This window comes from Chionomys nivalis, chromosome 3, assembly GCF_950005125.1.
Source record: "Chionomys nivalis chromosome 3, mChiNiv1.1, whole genome shotgun sequence".
Taxonomy (NCBI): Eukaryota; Metazoa; Chordata; class Mammalia; order Rodentia; family Cricetidae; genus Chionomys; species Chionomys nivalis.
The window spans coordinates 26,401,969-26,424,711 of NC_080088.1; positions in this window are offsets into that span (position 1 = coordinate 26,401,969).

A 22,743-nucleotide genomic window follows, 5' to 3' on the forward strand; every position below is an offset into this window, starting at 1 on the left:
AGCTAGCCAATAAGAGGCTGGAACTAATGAGCCAGGCAGTGTTTAAAAATACAGTTTCCATGTAATTATTTCGGGTGAAGCTAGCCGGGTGGCTGGACACAGCCTTCCGCTCCATATTACAACAGAGTGGCTGATGGAGAAAGGTCATTGGTTAATTAATAAAAAAACTGCTTGGCCCTCATAGGTTAAAATATAGGTGGGTGGAGTAAATAGAACAGAATGCTGGGAGAAAGAGGAAGTGAGCTCAGATGCAGGGCAGCTCCTCTCAGAGCCAGATGCAATGCAGCCAGCTGCCAGGTCAGACATGCTAAATCTTTCCTGGTAAGACTGGTGCTACACAGATTATTAGAGATGGGTTGATCGGGATATGAGAATTAGCCAGTAAGGGCTAGAGCTAATGGACCAAGCAGTGTTTAAATGAATACAGTTTGTGTGTTGTTATTTCGTGGCATAAGCTAGCCAGACAGCTGGGAGCCGGGTGGCAGGAAAGCAGCCCGCAGCTCCCTACAACAGATATAATGTACTGAGGGCAAAACGTAATTCTTTTCACAGTCAATACAACCTTTACCAAAATTAACTAGCTGAAAATAACATCTTTTATATAAAATACAGGTAAAGGACTTATATACATAGCTTGGCTATTATGAACTTCTGTTGCTTTTGCAAAGGATCTTAATTCAGTTCCAGAACCATGTCATGTAACTCCAGTTTTAAGGAAATCCAAACATCTGGCCTCTGTAGGAATCTAATCATAAACACATAATGCAAATATATGTATGTACATATATATATGTGTGTGGGGGGGTGTATAATAAAATGAAAATAAATCTTGAAAATACATATAAAGAACATGTATGACTATAATCATATTTATCAGTACATGTAAATTACCCTTACACTGAACAATATATATTCATAAAGAGAATGAATAAATTTCTACATTAATAAATACATATTAAAGATGATATAACAACATATAAAGTATTATAAAAGTTGAAATGTTCAAGCATTGCCTTTACTAACATTGGAAATGTACTTATATTTTATATAAATTTAAATAATAATCTGCAATATGACCAAATGATTCCTCTACTATGTAAACAATCAAAAGGAATGAAAACATATCAGTATTACATTTGTATACATATGATAATACTAACCTTGTTTATAGTTGTCATATTTTGGAAATAGTTCAAATGTCTTTCAGTCAGTAAATGGATAAAAAAATTATGTCTGCCATCTGGATTACTGATAAACAATACAAATTAATGAGATATTGATGCTTCAAACATGAAAATTCTCAACAACAAGATGCTGGCTGAAAGAAGTCAGACACACAAATGAATGCCTCTGTAACTCCACTGATGAAACTCCAGAAAAGGTAATATAGCTGACCATGATGGAAAACAGGTAAGGAATTGCTGAGTATAGGGGCAGTGATAATCCCAGGACAACTGCAATGGAGAAAAAAAAATTCAAGTAACTTGAAAGCTCAATATATTAAAATAATTAGTGATTCACAAGTATACAAATTTGGTAAAATTACTGAACTACATATTTATGTACATATTTCCCTAGTGGGGTAATTCTGTATCTCTTTAAATAACCACAGATTTCCTACAACTTATTGTAGAATTAAAATCAGTGTTCTACAGAATAGAATTCTGATCAATGCCCACAACACCGTTTTCTGTGAAATGACATGCATACTTAAATAGTAACGTCCCAATTTATTTGACAAATCCCAAGCTAGTCATAATAAAGCCATGGAAGAAGGGAAGGAGGACCCCGGAGTAAGGGTAAGAGTAGAGACAGTGGATTGCCATAGTAAAATGTTGTAACCCTCTGAAATTTCGAATAAAACTAATTACCTACAGAAAATATGATACAAGTGGTTGAAAACAAGAAAAACAGGTAACACGTGTGATTGAGCTACAAATGGGGCCCAGCAGGAGAGAACAGCAACATGATTTGAAACATGTGCATATGACTTCTTTTTTTATATTTATTTATTTATTTATTTATTTATTTATTAAAGATTTCTGCCTTCTCCCCGCCACCACCTCCCATTTCCCTCCCCCTCCCCCATCAAGTCCCCCTCCCTCATCATCCCTAAGAGTAATCTGGGTTCCCTGCCCTGTGGGAAGTACAAGGACCACCCACCTCCATCCAGGTCTAGTAAGGTGAGCATCCAAACTGCCTAGGCTCCCACAAAGCAAGTACGTGCAGTAGGATCAAAAACCCATTGCCATTGTTCTTGAGTTCTCAGTAGACCTCATTGTCCATTATGTTCAGCAAGTCCGGTTTTATCCCATGCTTTTTCAGACCCAGGCCAGCTGGCCTTGGTGAGTTCCTGATAGAACATCTCCATTGTCTCAGTGTGTGGGTGCACCCCTCGCGGTCCTGAGTTCCTTGCTCGTGTTCTGTCTCCTGCTCTTGATTTGGACCTTGAGATTTCATTCCGTTGCTCCAATATGGGTCTTTGTCTCTGTCTCCTTTCATCGCCTAAATGTTTTTCTTTGGGTCCACCTTCTTAATTAGCTTCTCTAGGATCACATATGACTTCTAAACACAAAAAAAGAAAACCAAAGGAGAGGTCATTCTGAGTTATACATATTCAGGTAGGAGAGACTGAGGCCATCCCAAGAACTAAATACTTTTATATCTCATAAGAATTATTTCTGTCTCCATAAATACAAAGACACACGTATTTAAAATAGCTACGCTTCATTGAAAATACAATATACACTAGATGTACAGTGCAGCAGGAGTAGTTTCTTTGTTTCAGAAACTTAGGTAAAACAATCCATTTGTGACAAACGTGCCATTGAACACATTATTTAATAAATAACCACTAAAAAATTCTGTATATTATAGAGGGTAGATAGCATTGAAAATCAACTTATGTATTTTTTTAATTTTAAAATTCAATTCTATACAGAAAGATGACATTCAATAAAATGTCTCAGACTTATGAAATCATGGAAGTGCAGAAATGGTACTGTGTGCATCTGACAAACAACAAAAAACAATTACAAATATTTCTGTTCATATCTGGCAACGCTTAAAATACATATACATGTATAATTTTTACTTTTTAAAATTGTTCCTAATTTCAAATAGCTTCTAAGTGTTTTTAATTTTTCACCTCACAGGTTATGAGTTGGATGAGGTTATTTAGTATATGTGATTTTTATCGTGTGTGTGTGTGTGTCTGTGTGTGTGTGTCTGTGTTACTCAGTAGATGTGGATGTATGTTCGAGTGTGTGTTCCCTATCAGGAATAGAATAAAGTGTATACTAAATGTACTTCTAGACTTTTCTCTCCTCTTTGCTGGTGATGGGAGTGCAGGAAACAGAAGTCCCTTAGATTATGACTCACTGAGAGTATTTATTCTGAAAGAATGAATGCTCAAAGCTGCAATGGATGGGAAGCAGGTAACTCTTCTCTGTAAGTGAGGATGGAAGTTTCCCACTCACTGTTTCTTTGTCTCCACTAATTTTACAAATTGATGCAATATGTTCACAGAGTACTGTAAAAGGTTTCAGATCCAATCCTCTTCCCTTACCTCAAACTGCACCCCATGGCCCAACGCCAATGATTTCCTGTCTATCTCACAGGAGAAAAGGGAACTTGATTTTGACAGTTCAACCAGCCATGTCATTAGAGATCAGAAAGATGCCATTCCACTCCTTTCTACTCAAGCGCCCATCTCTCAGAATCCAAGGGCTGCGTACTATGGGTGGAGACCTAGACCCTGGGGGTGAGAAGGGATTTTATAATGGAAGGAGCAGAGCTGCAGTCTTTATCTAGTAGATATGGTGCCTATAACGTAATTGCCCACTGCCTGAGAAGAAAATCTTAAAACATGGTTTGAGTAGCGGTAGAACTGCTCATTATATCATCATTATTATTGTTATTATATTTTAATTTATTCTTCTCTCACAATACATCCCAACTACAGTTTCCCCTCCCTCCACTCCTCCCTCCTAGTTCCCTCCGCTTCACCTAAAAGCAGAAAGAGACTTCATTAAAAGTTTAAGTACATTCACTTATTCAATACTCTTAAGCAACCTTATCGCAGAGAACTTTTAATGATAGAAGGTGGAAAGTGAATGTTTAACTGTAAAAATATTCTATGTACAAAATTTATTCCCTCTAGTCATTAACAACTTTTACACATGCCTTGTCAGTTCTATAACAACATTTCATTCAAATGATAACTGAATAGGAAGAATATTCATTGTTATTTAATATAAAATTGTATGTTTCTATCATTTGATATACAGTTCAATGTCAGAACGTATTTTAGCAATTAGTTATTAATAGGCAAGATAAAATAATATAATTAATTGCGCTTTCAACAAAACCTAAGTAAATGATTTTGTTTTCAGTTGACAGTGATAAAATGTTCGATGTTATGTTACAATTTCTGCCCCTTCATTTATCTTTGCTGCAAAATGAAGAATGTCAGAGATTGAAAGGGTTGAGTACAAGACGAATTTAAAGTGACTTCCTTTATCTCTGATAGGAACAAGATTTCAAGGGATGAAAACTAAATGTACAAGGCACTCTTGGATGTGGTGAAAAATTTGAAATCACTTCTTTGTCATTTTAATCATGACAAAACCATTAAATAGATACAGTCTGAGAAAAAATAGCAGTGGACAAGACTTACTGGATTCATTGTCCCATCGAACATCTTGGCGTGCTAAGTAGAATCTGGAGCTCTCTGTTCTCATAAATACTTTTAGGTATTCCCAGTCCATATACAAGATACCAGAGAGCATTAGCTGAAATTTCACAATTGTTTCTCCGTTGTTTTTAAGGCCCTAGAACTCTGAGGAAATGTACAAAGGCAAATCATGACAATTTAGTGAAGATTTAAAAAGTAACCACTTTTGTGATATAGTCATCTTTGCAATATTTTATCTAATAATATAATTCATGCCTTATATTTGCATATCAGTATAATTAAGATTTTTAATTATAATTTCTTTTTAGCAAAATCTATAAAATAAATTTAATATTAAAAATCTATAAGTACTAAAATTCATATTGAACTTAATGCTTTTGAATAGCATCTATGTGTATTTATGCTTTCAGCAATTTAAGGTATTAAATTTCTGAAGTTTTGAAATATATAATGAGGTTAAGGAACAAAATTGAATTACTGTGACGGACTTATAGTACGAGACTCTTTCGCAAAATAATAGACTATGCTGTCTATTGTCTTTAGCTAAATTGCTTTCACATAACTAAAGGTATGTTAGAATAACCTGTACAAAATCTTGAACAGTAAAATGTATAAATAGAACTGGAAAAGATCAAGTTAGTTCAGAAATACACAGACATTGCAGTGTCCCAGATTGGTAAAAAGCACAGTATTGGTAAAAGAATAAATCATCCAGTGGAACAGTACATAGATCTCAATGTAAGACAATGCAAATGTAGCCAAGTAGTTATTTTAAAATATAAAGTAATTTTCAGCCAAAGATGATAGAACAATTAATTGTATTTAGAACCAAATTTCAATAGGACATCTCATACTATCTTAACTATAAATGGATTATAGATTCCTTATAAAACTTTGATTTGTATAGCATTTAGTAAAAAAAGAAAAACATAATTTACAGCCCTGGCTAAGTAAGAGAACATAGTCATAACACAAAAGACAGATGAATTCCACACTTAAATGATGCAAAGTCCAAATTGGCACAATGAATCTTGGAGGCAAAACAAAATTTAGCAGTGTAGTTAGTCATATAGTTATGCAAGAAATTCATTAGTTTATTTTAATGAAATGCCACAAAAATATATGATCTCAAGATCACAGAAACTTATAACTCGGTTCATGTTCACCGACTATATACTGCTGATATGCCAAACACAGAGTTACAGGGGACAACTATTCTAGGGGTATAAGCAGTAATAACTCAAGAATAAAAAGACTATTGTCTCATGAAACCAACATGAATCTCAAACTGATGATGCTGAATGAATGAATTAACACTCCTGAAGCAACATTCTGTGACTCGCCATGCCTGAATGTTTTACCCCTAAAAATGTACTAAGAAAAGAAATCAACAATTGTTAACAATGGTGTGTGTAAAAAGGATTACTAAAAAGTGAGGATGTAGGTGGAATGTAGGGCATGATGAAACTGGGATGTGTCCAAACTGCTACTCCTTACACTATCTTTCAATATAATAAAATCCAAAGAAAGACAATGTAAGATACAATTATTCTATATATTATTTAATGAATATTAAAATTTCAATAATGATGAAAGAGAACTAATTTTGAATAAAGTAGACATTTTTCTTTATGTTTTTCACTTTTAAAATTCCATATTATTATTATTATTATATTTCCCTCTAAATGTGTGTATTTATGTCTGATGGAAGGACAATAAATAGAGGGAATAAAACTAAGAAAAGAAGGGATAGAGAAATAGAGGCAACCAGAGATTAAGAGAAAGAAGGAGTGAACTTTCCAGAAAACAAAGTTAAAATGGTTTTTAATCTTTTCCGTGTATATATAAACATGGAAGATTAAGACCCGGAATATACCAGCTAAAAGCACAATTGTAGGAGGATACACACTCATCTGTCATCTGTGTGTCTGTCTGTCTATCTATCATCTATCTATAAAGTATATTACAGGTACATATAGTATGTATATATATAATTCCATGTTTTAACATAATATCTTGAATAGAGCACAGAGACAGTAATTCATAAACTAGAATTTGCCTTCTCCTTCATTACACATGTCTATACTTACTGCTGCTCATTGTAATGCACACTGAATTATTTAATCATTCTGAATCCTCCGTTGAAATGAAGGATTTATGTCATATTTTGATGAGTTGTCCTGGTAATTACCTGAGAAACTATACAATTAACTATAATTTTCTTGATCTGTGATACTTAGTGGAACCAATAATTAGAACTGAAAAATCAAGTAGGATGTGCAATCATATATGAAACTATATAGTAATACAATAAGCATCATCTTCCTAGTTCTCCTTTAACTAGTCACCATTACCTTCACTCTTTCTAATTTTTACACATTGAATCACTATCTTTTTTATAAACTAACCACTGTAGACTTGTGACTATAATTCCAGTATGTTTTCAATCTTTCTATACATTGCGGTGGCTACCATTCTGTTACTTAGTATAGTTTGGAGCCATTTGTTTATCCCAGCCTCCCAAAATCAAAATAATCACACATAAACTGTATTAATTAAATCACTGCTTGGTCTATTGGCTCTAGTTTCTTATTGGCAAACTCTTACATATTAATTTAACCCATCTCCATTAATCTGTGCGTCACCATGAGGTCATGGCCTATCAGCAAAGTTTCAGCTCCGATGGCAGCTCCATGGCTTTTCTCTGACTCTGCCTCCTTTCTCCCAGCATTCAGTTTAGTTTTCCCCACCTAGCTCTGTTCCCCTATAGCTCTGCTATAGGCCCAAAGCAGTTTCTTTATTTATCAATGGTAATCACGGCACACAGAGGGAAATCTCACATCAGCAGAGGGTAAATAAAAATGGCTCATATAATCTACACTTGCTTAGAAGATTTGGCATTATAATTCCTTTGCTTTCTTATTTTAATGAGACTCATTGTTTTCCACAATTCTGTTCTTCTTCACCTATTCTTTCCATCTTCCACCTTATAATAGATTCTCGACTACTCTTCTTTATGGTTGATTTTATAAAACCTTTCCTCTTGGTATCATTTGACACTGAAAAGACTGGGTTCCATTTAAGAAAAATTATTTCAGCTATTGTTAACACAGATAAAGTTTTTCAATCAGCTATTTCTGTATTTTTGTTCTGTTATTCTATAACTATATAAGTTCATCACATTTATATTAATTACCAGGCTAGACAAATGTCTAATATATAAAACCCAGATTTTTAACATTGATTTGATTGTTGGCTTTGGTTCTGTAGTTTCCTTCCAATTGTATTAACATATCAGGCTAATAAAGTAAGGAAGGGGGAATTATTTCAATTTCCATAATTAATCCAGGAGATACAAATGAGTATCATATGACCAAAATTAATGATATATGAAAATATTAAGAATATATTCCTAGCTAGGAAAAATCTCAATTCAAAACTCAGTTTTGCACTAATCTTTACATATTCTCTTACACAATTATATAAACTATTATAACATAGATGCCTTTTCTTTTAAGTTACATATATCTGGCATTTAAATACATAATTAATTTCTCTTTGCCAAGACAGAAAAATTTCAATGGGAGACAGTGTTCTGACAAATGTGATTTCTTTTTAACTTATTCTGTTGATTAATTTAATCATCCCATGATGGCCTTGTACTTACTATGCAGGTTATGCAACCTTTGAGCCTGAAGCAGTGCTTTTACATAAGTTTCTCACATGCTGGATTGAATATTTATGCTAATTAACAGAAGTAAAATACCATATTTGAAAACAGCATTCATTTCTATTAGAAATGCCACATGTCCAGATTTTACATGCACGATATTAGACTGGATTAAACATACTTCTATGAAGGCTCTTTAATACTAATTCCTCCACAGCTTTCACAGTATTAGTAAACTGTGTTATTTGTGATATTATAAAGGAGCAAACTACAAAGAATGAGTAACAAATATTTATATGGCAAGATATAACTAAAGGATGAATCTTAAAACACTTCTTATAGTGAGTACATTCTCAAAGTTATTTGGAGGAGAAATTTGTGTCACAAGAAAGGTCAAAAAAATCACTAGCAAAATTAAAGGAAAGGCAAGACTCCAGTGTCATTTTTCTTGCTAATGCTCTTTCTTCTTGCGTTTCTTAGAGTGACTCTAAATGTGAATAATTTATAAATGTATAGCCAGGTGAAATATTCATAAAGAACAATTGTGCACCCCAAAGTTAAATTAGAAAGTGGCTGAGTTGATTGTGTTATTCTCCTTAAACAATTAATGCAGTATTCTGTGAAACTGCTTTTCATTTGAGAATATCTAGAATGGAAGGAAAATTGAAATAGATATGAAATCTAAAGTAACTCAATTTTATGTAAATTTATGTATGAAACAAAAAACAGCATAGCAATGAAATCTTCTGGGCTTTAATTTGATTTGAGGCCTGATACATATTTTGACCATATTTTCTTCATGCAAAAAGGAAAATACTCCAGATAGAACAAGTCATTGACTGTGTAATGTACATCAATCAAACTTGCTAACTTATGATTCTTCCCCAGGGTATTTGCTCTTTGGTAGTCGTCAGAAATATAAATGGACAACGTGGTCTGGGAGCGTTGTGCAATGGAGCAGAGAAGCATGATATTCTGTCTGCCATAGCCCTTCACTGCAAACAACTAATTAATGGACTGCTATACATCCTGTTTCTCAGGGGTCAGAGGTATTGTTACGAATCTTCAGTGTTGCCTGTTTAAATGAAAAGAGATGACAGACAGATTCATCTAGTGAGTTAAGCGTAAGGGGAAGGAAAGTCCTTATCTGTCCAGAAAGATTCTGCCTGTGACTATGAGCAGCAGAACCCGAAGGACTTGCTTCCCTTAACAAATTTCATTTATTAAACTTTAACCTCTTAAACAAGAAAAATTAAAGGTAATTTATTCTAAGAAAATAATTAATTTGATATATTATGTCTGAGAAGCCACTTTCCCGAATCAATTTCTTGATTAAACCACTTGTAGTTTAATCAACAGAATAAGTTAAAAAGAAACCACATTTCTCACAACACTGTCTCCTATTGCAATTTTTCTCTCTTGGCAAAGAAAAATGAGATTCTAGCATTTGAATGCCAAATATTTGGGAGTTAAAAGAAAAACTTACCTATGTTACATAACTTTATATTATGTGTAAGAAAGAACATATAAAATTAGTGCAAATTAAAACAGAATTCTGTATTGAGATTTTATTAGCTAATATTATATTTCTAATATTTTCATATAATTCTAATTTTGATTGCAATGTATTAATCATTTTATCTATTGGATTAATTATGAAATCTGAAATAATTTCCCCTTTCTCATTTTATAATCCTGCTCCATTAATGATAAGACAACTGGGAGGAAACAGCAGAATTAAAATCAACAATTAAACCAATGCTAAAAATCTATTAATATAAATTTATCTCAGAAAAGTTAGTAATGATAATAAAAGTAACAATTTATTTTTATTTGTGTCTTCCTCAATTAAATAATTCTTATACTGATATTTGTTGAATTTTCAACCTGTTTTTCTACAAATTTTTCTAAATTAAGAATGTATACATCTGGTTAAAGGTTTAGTCAATCCTATGGCTTGTGATACTTCATAAGGAATTTATGATTTTCATATGCTGCCCATTTGTTATGACTTTTAATCTTAATTATTTGACCATGTTCTATTTTATGTTAGGAATTAGGTTACTGCTACAAGTTCTATGATATCTTGTCAATTCATTCTTAAATATTTCCTTGTATTATTTCTAAATTCAAATCTACTATACTAGAGCCCAGCTTTTCAGTTAACATGATAATGTAGTTATTTCATACCAATGATCTGTCCAGATAACTTTTGTTTACTGTACTGGTAATGTGCTAGGAATATTTTGTTTTAATGTTTAGAGAACTGTTATGTCTTCTTTGTCTATATAGATGCATGTATTTTTTTGTTAAAACACAACCTAAGGGAACAAAAGTATTTTTTATTATTCAGAAAGGTTAGTCTTATGCACAGCTACCTCATTATCCCTTTCGTTCCATTCTGTCCTTCAGTTGAACTGAATAAAAGATGTTCAGAAAGATGAATGTTAAAAGCAGAATATGTTATCTCTTCAAGGAACTGAAATTCAGCTCAAACTTTAGTACTGACTTTGGAAGACTAGTCAGCATCCTAATTTCAATTCACTGAAAATAATACTTCTCAAGTGTGTTGGGAATGAAAAGGAATTTTATTATATTATAACAAAAATTTACTAAATATTTTTCAGATAAGTAATGAAAGTATCTATTGACCATACATACATGTGTAGCTGAGTGGTCTCTGTGGTGTATGTCTTTAATCCCAGCACTTAGAAGGCAGAGGAGGTAAATTTCTGTGAGTCTGAGGCCAGCCTGGTCTACAGAGCGAATTCCAAGACAGTCATGGCGGTTACACAGGAAACTCTGTCTCAAATACTAAATATCTATATCTATAACTATCATCTATTTGTATATGTATATATCTCAGTCTGATAATGCTACTTGCACATATGTTTTCACAGGTTATCACTTGTAATCAGATAACCAATATCTGTGCTCTTTCCTAAAATATGTTTCCCACAAAATCATTCCTTAGTTGCCTGTAGCTTAGTTGCATGTAGGGTTGAGTTCCTGTGGTCTTTTGGTCCTTGCCATGTTCACTTTGGCATGCCTATTTCTGTCATTCTTATTTTATTTTTATTTACTTTATTTTAGTCATTAGTGTAAAAAAATTTTATTATGGCCACAGAAATTCTATGAGACTCAAAACTCTTCAGTCATCGATGATATCAACTAGGTTCAAATCATTTCTCAGCATTAAAATCCTATCCATTTCTGGATGTGTTCAGTGATGTTTTATACCTTAATCCACTCATGCTAACATAGAAAGTCATCACAAATGTTGTCATCCAGAACCAAAGAATTTACTTTTTGTGGTCTAGACAATGGGAAGTGAAAATTCAAGGTTATAGAAAGACTAGATTTCTTGGACAAGTCATCAATGGCGATTATTGATCTGTTCTCCTATTGTTACGTGGACAAAATAGCTCTATATAATTACCTAAAAAGGTAGTAATATTCAGAAAGAACTAATGGCTTTCCAAAGTCCCATTTCCATGTAATACTGTATTTAAAGAATTTATTACATTATAGAAACTGTTGATGAATTCACATGGTCAGAACAAGACAACAAAAATTAAAGTTGTCACACATGGAAAATCGAAGTTCAAATCTCATTAAAGAAAAATTTTATATTAAATCTGAATCTTCTTTTGCTCAGTGTCCACTGGGATAGAAGTTCCATCTTCTAAATACCTTAGATTGGGGAATACCATCTTTCACAACAGATAATGATACATAGCTCTACCAGCAACTTGACTATGTATGGCTTATTCATGGCTCCCTCTTACTTTGCTTTAAAAAAATATTTAGTGGATTCTACTCCCACAGTTGGACATGTACTATTCAATGTTCTCTGCAATGTCCATGGCACATTATTTTCCTAAACTTCACTACCACAGACTAGTGGCATTTTGTTTTGTTTTGTTTTGTTTTCTCAAATAGTGTCCCATCTGTCCTCACCTAGTCATCCTTTGGTAAATAGGTGGAGAAATTACCCAAATTTCCCAATTTTGCTGCACATAATGAATTCCATAGTGGGGCAGGAGGTTGGAAATTACTTATGGAACAGTCTTGAAACACAGATCTGCTATGTTAACCAACAAAGTGTACTGAGATTAGACAGGCATTATGAGCCTTCCTTGATACCTAATTAATGATACTTATATCCTTTTTTAATATTTATCATTTACAACCAAAACTGCAATTTTCCCACCCCCTCTCCTTCCAGTTGTATTTCTTATGAGTAATTCTTGCATTACCTTTAGTAATAGATCCCAAATAATTAAAGTATATTGCATACTTAATGTTTTGTTTTATCTTTTGGCATATAAATAGTCTTAGAACATTCTAATCCCTTGATTACATCCATCTCCTTTATCTGTTACTCATTTCATTTTCCCCATACTATACTATGAACAGCAAAAAAGAACCAAGGAAACCATTACAATATTTTTTGTGTATATTTATTCATCTGAATATATTGCTTAATGATTTCTAAGTCTAAGGTAAATAAAACACTGGTACATGCAATTCAGTAAATATTTTTGAAAAACAAGAAAGACCTGTCCTCTATACTCAATAACATATTTTATTTATTTCAGATGGCTCATTAAATAAGTCTTTTAATTCTTAATCTTACCAGCAATTTGTTCAGGATTACTTAAGTAATTAACTAAAGATTAAAATAGTTGCACTATTTTCTCCTAAACCTTCAACATTATTGTGCTTTCAGAGGGATGCTGGGATAATCTAGCATGATATCTCAAAATTCTTATTGTTCTATTCATTATCATTTCTAAACTGCTTCCACACTTTTCTGTATTTTTTACAGCAATGTCTTAGTTCATGGTACCAAAATCAATACTGATACAGGATTCATCAGTGTTTATAAGTGCAGATTTATATATTGATTACTAATTAATGTTTTCATAATAGAATATATATATATTCCTCTGGAGCCTAAGAAATCTTATATATTTTCCATTTTGAATGTGGTACCTGAGGAAAAGCAAAGAACATAATTCAAAACCAATCCTATGGCCTGAAAATAAGAACAGGAAAAGCCATCCTATATCAGACAAAAGACAATTTCTAAGAGCAGAGAAACAAATACTTTTGGAGTATCAATAGACTTTCCCATTTGTATGACTCAACGCATATGGCTCCTAGATATTAAATCTATGCTGCTAAGCATTACTTCCCTGTTTCTACAGTCAAATGTTTTATCCTCACATATATTTCTTGCTACACCATTAAATTTTCCACCAAAAACTTAAAAAGAAAAATATTTTGATCCATGCACAATTACTTCATAATAATCCACATAAAGTTTATGACACAATGGACCAACGATTATTTTCTCTTTTTAACAATTATGTATATTAAATCTATAGCTAAAGTATCTCTTCAGATGAGCAATCTGAAAATAAAGAGGAAATGTTCAATGTATGATATCTATCTTTACTGGCCACTGTTGAAGCTTTCTTTATCAGTGGGTACTGCCTTAATACCAATCTTTTGTTTAAATTCTCCATTAACATCTGCCCAAACAGACATCCTTGAGGTCTTAATCAGAACTCAGTTATTTTGGAGCTGACAGTACATGCTCTAAAAATGTTCATTGCAATGTCAATCCTAGTATTACTGAACCATAAATTTTTGTAAAATTAATATAATTCTCTATACAAATAACTAATTAAATAAATAATTGAGGTTTAGTAAATTACCCCTTATTATTCACATTCCATTAATCACTACACAAACTATAACAATTAACACCTGAAAATATGAGTATTAGTTATTTTATCAATTAATTATTTGAAACTGTTTTCCACAAGTCTCAAACCAATTTGAAAATGTCATATTTAAATGATATTTTATTTCTGTGCCAGAGAATGGTATGCACATTCCAAATGGGAGTATGAAAAGTCTTTCATTAATCATTTCTTCTTCAAATATTTTACCCTCTTTCATTAAGTAAACCTGACTTATTATGCGCTATGGTTAAAGTTTATAGCTATACTTGCATCTATGGATTAAAAACCTATGCTTCTGATCTCAGGATTCTGTAAATTCTCACTTAGAATCTTCTTGGCGTATGACTATATATTCTGATGATTCCTCTTTCCCTAAGTTTTCTTCCCTTTAAATCTGATTATATTTCTTATCATTTCCGTAGTGGATGAAGAGATGGTTCTACTAAGTAACTGAGTCACAATGGATCTCTATTACTGTGAAGAAATACCGTGGCCATGGCAGCTCTCATTAGGTAAACTTAACTGAGATGGCAATTTACAGTCTTAGAGGATCAGTCCCTTATCATCATGTCAGAGAGCATGACAGCTGAGAGTATAGTGGCATGGAGGCAGACATGGTGCTGGAGCAGGTACTGAGAATTCTTACATCTTGACTAGCTGGCAACAGGAAGTGGTTTCTCTCTCCGGACATGGACTGAAATATATGAGACTTCAAAGCCCGCCTCCACAGAGACACACTTCCTCCAATAAGACCTACTCCAACAAGGCCATATCTTTTAATAATGTCACTCCCTTTAGGGTTCAGTTTCTCTCAAACAACCACAATGGCTAGCCTCAACTTTAAAGCAATTCTGCCTCAGCTCCCTGTGTACTGGGATTATAGATTTGAGCAATAACACCTGGATCACATACTTTAAATGCTATAGTGTCCTGAATTATTTTCCTAAAAGGAGCTGTAGAACTTCTTTATGTTTTCATGATGAATCCAATGAGTCAAGAAATTCAACTCTATTTAGTACTTTTCTTACATATATGTAAGTGCGTTTCCTATGTTTTAGCAGCATCCTTCCACTGTGGGACAGTTTGATACGTCATAGGACAGAGAAACATTTCTGTTTCAATGATTCTTATTTGACCTCAAATTTTCTGTATCTCCCTTGAGGTAGTGTGTAAGAGTTATAATTTCTTTACAAGTTTTTGCAAATATTAATGTTTTCTAGCAAATAAAATTGTTTTCAAATATTGTTTATTCAGCAGATCTTTGATGGATATTGTTTGGATATCATTTCATACATTTAAAGGTCATGTATTCTTTTATACTTTGAGATAAATGCACTCTACTCCCAAAATTTTGCATGTTCTATTTATTCTCACCTAGAATCTCTTGACATAATCATGGTTCTCTGAAAGAGTCTTTATAAACTATAACCTGTATATGCCTTCTTCTTACTTATTTCTTAGCCCTCTTAAAAGGTACATCCTAATACTGATCATGGACCTTAATATTTTTCCTAATTATCTGCTAATTCTTTACCATTTCTCTTTATAAATATTAAATCTTCTTATGTTATAGCTTTCCTTCTAAAATTTCCTGACATATAATATGAGTTATATTAGCCTTTGATAAATAAATTAATTAATTAAATGTAAAACAATTATGTTCCCAAGCTAGAACATTTTTATTAAGCTCTGATCTCCAAAATTTATTGACTTTTTTCTGTTAATTATTGTGTTAAACTGGTGCCAGGAAGATAGCAGATATTTAATAGTTGTTTGTAGATTTGAATTGATCTATGGTTGATGAGAATTTAGCATTAATTGGAGAGACATTAAAGAAACTAGAAATGGTAATAGTTTATAATTGAAATAAATATCTGACATCTCCCAAAAGCAAAACTCTTTTTAATCTTAAAAGCACTCCTTTTGGGTGCCAAGGAAAATCATGTTTGAAATTTTTTAAACCAGAAAATAACAAGAAAAAAAGTTGCAATCAAATCAATGTTATAGTACAAAGTCTGTTTAAATAGACACTTGAGTTTGATTTTGAAAGATCATTTTTTGAGTATTCCCAAGAAATGTAAAAACAGGTCTGTTTGTTGTTGAGCTCATGAAGCAGCTCACAAATGATTTGAGACCTCACAGGTAGCAATTATTGCCTTAGGCAGGAAACTTGAATATTTGTTTTCCTTTCATGCACCATGAAGGGCAATGGTCTCTCTACTAGTACAAAAGATAATGATGTTTATACACGGATTAGAAAGTTATTATACCTCTTCAAAAAACTGACTTCAATCTTTACTAAAGATCAAAATACTTATATAAAGCATATTTGAATTGCTTGTGGTCTGTGGATGAAGGGATTTGTATTACAAAATCTCTGTTTCTCCATTTACTATTTATTATGTGTATGTGTGTTTGTATATGTGTGAGTGAGTACAAAACCCACATATGGAGATCAAAGACAATCAGTAAAAATAATTTGGCTTTGGCCTTTCATCAAGTGGGTCCTGAGACTGGTCTCCCGACATGAGGTTTGTTGGAAGGCAACTTTACCTGCTGAGCCATCTTTTCAGCTCTGTTTGGTCATTTCTAAGTAATTTCTTGTAGTGGTAGTGATATTTTATTTTTATTTTAATAAATAAAGCCCGTTTCGCGTTTTGTTTTTTCTGTCCTTCATGTTAAACCCTAAATACTGTCTCTGAGTTTTTATTAATCGTGATAAAATCTCTAACTGTAATAATATTTTTATTTTGTTTTGGTTTTTAAGACAGAGTTTGTGTGGTCCTGACTGTCTTACATTTAGCTCTCTATGCTAAGCTGCCAATGAATTCACAGAGTTCTACATGCCTCTGCTCCCTAGTTCTAGGATTAAAGGCATTCACTATCACTGCCTGGAGTCTTAACATTTTTTTAAAAATAGTTTAATATTACTTGACATATTCTATAACTGAATCTATATTTCAAAGGCCAATGTAACTGTGTACAGTAACTTACATTAGTCTCCAGCATTAATAAAGCCTAAAAGCCTGGAACTAAATTTTAAAAATTATTAGATTACATAGTATATTCATAAAATAAAAATATTTCTACATACTATGTATGAATTGAAATTCTGAGTAACATTGTTAGATTAGGTTATATTTCCTTTCATATACTATTTCTGGATTATCACAGGATTCAGATCAACAGAACTGTATACATGTAGAAGAAAATAACTGAACCAATAAAGACATCATTTTCATTTTATAATGGATTTTAATCTCTTTGAATTATATACATGAATAGAAAGTATTTGATCATATTCAGATCCAACTCTCTTCTTCCAATGCCTCCCAGAACCACCTCCACCACATTCTCCACCCAAACTTGTGTCCATTTTTTTTGCAACCCATTGGTTTTGGTGCTTCCCCTGTGCTCATTGACAATGGATCTTCCATTGGAGTATGAGTACCTACCAGGGACTAGATCCTCGAGGAAAACTCATCCTTCAAACCTCATCAGCTAGCAATTGACTCACTTAAGGATTGGGCCTCATGAGCTCTTCTCCCTTCTTTGCTGATATTTGACTCTCTTGATTTTGAGCACATGAATCATGATCCTAATTAGTCTTATCAAAAACCAGGAGTCAGATATATAGGTAAAAATCTGAAGAATCAAAGAACAGACAGTAGTGGCTCCCTTTCTCGCTTTTTCCTCAGGCCATAAAGCCCTGAGATCCTATCTCCATCCCACTTTATCAGTTCCTCGCTCTGCCTCTGTGTGCTGGCATTAAAGATGTGTGCCTCCCAGGACTTGGATTGCAGGTGTGTGTCAGCACCACCTGGCTTCTATGGTTAACTAGTGGCTACCTCCTCCCTCTCATCTCCAGGAAAGCTTTCTTTTCCAGAATACAGAGTATTGCACCACCAGCAGGTCTTGGGTATGCAATCACAAACACTGAGAGCTTGTGTGTGCAGCAGCTTTATCGTGTTTGGAAGACACGTTTTTCACAGCAGTTCTCCCGAACTTCTGGCTCTTAAAATGATTTTCCCCCTTTTCTAAAATGTTCCATGAACCTTCAGGAAAAGAAAGGTGAGGTAGATGTCTCAATTTTGGCTGAGTATTTGACAGGTAGGAGTCTCTATTATCCACCAACACTGCATTAATAAATTTCTGTGATGAGGGTTGTAGTGCCACTAATTTGTGCTCATAAAGATAATGACAAGTACCAGGTGTCACGAATAATTTACCCAACCTAATCTCTCCATGATACTTTATTTTTGTCTTTCTTTTTTATTTATTTTTAAATTTTTATCAATCACTATTCACTTTAAAATGTGTTTTACAAGGAAATAAAGTGTTTTCACTTTTGTTGATGATTAAATGAATTGTACAACATATTAACTTGAGTATGGGAATATGTAGATTATATTCAGGGCCTTCAAGCATTGTTTTAATTTTGGCATTTCCTTTGTGTGTTCTAAGAGTCAGATTCAATGAGAAAATGAGCCACATTTCTGTGCCTTGTCAGCATTCGTCTACAGAGTGAACATGGACACTCAGTCATTTGGATAGATCATGAATTGTTTTTTAAACCCATTGAAAATGATTCATCGTCTATATTCTCATTCCAAGCCCAAGATGTGTACAAGAGATAAATTAGAATGAATCACAAATCTGTTTACATAAACAAGTTCATATGAATTATAAAGTAAACCCAAACTGAAAAAGAATCTATTAGTTTATATTTTGCCACAAAAGATAGCATTTTAAGTTGACTTAAATGAAACACCAAATTGCCATCAAGAAATTGAAGAAATCACATTCCAAATTGCAGACAATAAGTATAAATACTTATGTCTGCGAAGGAAAGGGAGGGGAAGATGTAAAGAAAAGACATCAGGGAACAGAATGAATAAGAAGACAATTGTGGAAGGTGAGAAAAGGGATGATGAGTGGTAGGAAATTTAAAAAATATAGGGAACTGTCTAGTGCAGTTATGAAGACTGGAAGCCCCTTAGAAGCCAGAGTCACATGATAACTAGCTGTATCACTTCAAGACTGGAAGACATGAAACCCACAAATAGCAAGTATCCAATTGAAGTATGAAGATGAGAAAAAATAAGTGTCCCAGTGAAGGCTTTTAGACAGGTTAGAACTCTTGTCACTCAAGGGAGGATTATCCTCTCTTACATTATATTTATTTATTTGTTTGTTTGTTTAACTAGTACACATTTATTTATAACTTAGAATTTAGTTTAACAAATGTGCTGATAGTTTTATTGCTAATTGTTCTCATTTATTATCTGTTATTGAAATTTTTATTTAAAATACAGTTTCATCACTACCCTTTCCCTGTCCTATCCTCAACCATATGTGTATCTACCCTCACTTTCTCTCAGACTGATAATTCTACTATTATATTTATGGGAGAGTGTTTGCTCCATGCATACACAATTATATAAATGTGGTGTATTGAATCTGCTTAATATGGCTTTTATATGATTCTAGGATTGAGCATTTCCTACTGGATAACCATTTAAGTGTCCCATCCCAGGGAGCAACAAAATTTCTACTCTCAACAGTCATTTCTTGATTGTAATTTTTGTGTAGGGAGAAGACTCTATATGTCCCTTCCACATTACCAGATCTAAAGATACTGTCATTGGCCAGGTCTTCATTAGGTGGCCATATATTTTTAGTGGTGGTCTTAAAGGCGTAACTCACCTGTCATTTCTAAGAGACATGATCTCACAACAGACTTCCTTGGCCCCTAATCTGTGATGTTCCCTGAGCCTTAGATGTAGCTGTTTGTAGATAAATCAACTTGGACTGTACACAACAGATTCCACCGATCTCTCATTATGACTCATTTTTGTTTTCTTTAGTGATCTACCTTTTTTTCTAAGGGGAAACCACTTTAATGAGGACTGAGAAATACTCTTCTCTGAGAGTATAAAAATAAGTTTGAGTGTAGCAAGAAATTATACTGACCTAGTAAGGTTGAGGTAGTAGGTTCTCTTCTAAAAATCCATGACCTCACTAACCCTCAGTAGCTGAACGTAAGCAGAAACTGCGCTTTCATTTCCAGTAACCAATACCCAAATAATCACATAAATCTATGTTAATTACAATATTGTTTGGCAAACAGCTCAGGCATAGTCCTAGGTAGCTCCTGTATTTTAAATTCACCCATTTATATTAATCTATGTATCATCACGAGGCTGTGGCTTATGGGTAAGGTCTGGCATCTTTTTCCTTTGGTACTTACATGATCTCTGCCTGACTCTGCCTTCTTTCCTCCTCAATCTCAGTTTGGAATTCCCACCTTGCTATATTCTGCTCTGAGTTTATAATTAACATAAACCTCTGTGTGTTTCTTTAGGCTTGAATGACTGCTGGATCAGGTAGTACAGAAACTTTTGTCTACAAATGGTGCCCAAATGTTTGGAAAGAATTTTCACATAAAGCCTTTGAACACTTAAAAAAAAAAAAAAGATTCTAAACAGAAAAAAAGAACAAAATCAAGCACAGCTTCTTGGTAGAAGCAATGTCTTGAAAGAGCTCTGTTTGCTAGAGGTAAGAGGAAGCATGATTCCTTTAAGAGAGACTTCCTGAATCACTGTTAGCAGCAAAAATGTCACAACTCTTTTTAGAGGCCCTGCTACAAATACTTAAATGGTGTTTATGAGCAGCCACTGGCAAACTTCTTGGTGGTGGCATGACTTAATAATTCCACTGAGTTGTGGTAAATAAAACAAAAACAAAAAAAATAAAAAATAAAACAACCACATGGCTCCCACCAGTACCTCTGCCATAAAGCCAGACTCTCAGGAAGCCAAGGAGTTGGTTAGTAGAGAAAATTCTAAAAAAAAAAAAAAAAAAAAAAAAAAAAAAAAAAAAAAAAAGAAATAGAATAGTTGAGTATGGTGGCACATGCCTTTAATTCCAGCCTTGGGAGACAGAGGCAAGTATATCTATGTGACTTCAAGAATAGCCTGGTCCAGGACAGATACACATAGAAACCCTGTCTCAAAAAACCAAACATTAAAAAATAAAAATAAAAGAAATACAGTAATTTTTTAAAGGAGCTATATAAAGATAGAAAAAACACAGAGAATCTGGATACTATATGTTATTATGTTGTCTTTGAATTATTTGTCTGCTGAGGAAGGAACAATAGCTGATAAAAGACATTTGATTATAAATGCTGCTGGATTAAATTCAACATATATATATTGAAAATGCCTTGACTTCAAAATTTAAGTTAAAAGATATGTTACTCTGGAGATAAGGATTTGGTTTTGTTTCCACAGGAAATGAGAAAAATTAGGTTTGATTGCCGAAAAAACCCTGAAAAATCTCCAATGGGAACAGATGGCCCAGATGTTCCAACATTTCAAAGCACCCCTATTGCAGTTTTCTTTGAGTTCTACATCCAGCACAGCCTCAAGACTTCTGGGTGAGATGATTCAGGCTCATAGAATATTCCAGTCAGGACTTGACCATAATCCCAAATTTTCTTTAGGTTCTTATAAAATTAACAGTGACCCTAATCAGTAGGAAGTAACCTAGAAAACTACACCCATATGCCCAAATAAGTGGATTATGGATGTTTGTCTTCATTTAGAGTGTTGGTTATAAGTTGTTACTAAAAATTGTCAGTAAAAAAGCTAAACAAAGTACTTTAGATTAAGAGTTGCTGTTTTGAAAAGAATAAAAGGGCAAGTGCTGTGGTATAATGATCTTGTAACATGTAAAGATTTGTTATTCTTATTGGCTTAACAAAACACTGATTGGCATATAGCCAGACAAGAAGTATAGGCAGGGTGATCAGACTAGGAGAATTCTGGAAAAGGCTCAATCTGTAGTCACCAGCCAGACAGAGGGGAAGCAAGGTGAAAATGCTGCACTGAGAAAAGGTGCCAAACCACATGGCTAAACACAGACAAGAATTGTGGGTTAATTTAAGTAGTAAGAGCTAGTTAATAATATGCCTGAACTATTAGGCCAAAAAGTTTATATTAATATAATTCTGTGTGTATTTCTTTGGGAACTGAACTGCTATGGGACAAGGTGGGGTAGAAACTTTGGTTTACAAAGATTTGAAAACACACTTGGAAACTCTTGTTAACAACATTGTGACGTTATTCAAAGCTTGTAGAAAGTTCTAAAGACCTATAAAAGTATTTCTTGTCCCACTAATATATGATATATTTTCACTTAAAATCAAAGCTTAGTAAAGAACTTTTAAATTTAATTTTATTTTTAAAAAAGAAAACAAACTTTCTTTTTTCATTTTACATACCAATACCAGTTCCCACTCCCTCCCCTCCTCCCATTCCTTCCACCTTCCTCCCCACTCCACTCCCATCCACTCCTCAGAGAGTGTAAGGCACATTGGTATACTATCTTCCAAAATAGCCACATACTCTGGGAGACATTTATATTTGAAAAATGGATGATCAGCTCTTTTTCTAAACCTGCCTAAATTCATGAAAAGGCATACTAAGTCTCAAGGGTTTTTACACTGCATCTCATTATTTTAGGGAAGCATTTTTTTGAGCAAGGCAAGCCATCAGAGTGGAAACCTGGAAAACCAGACGACTGTTCATGTTCAGCTGCCTAACTAAAGACAGTGT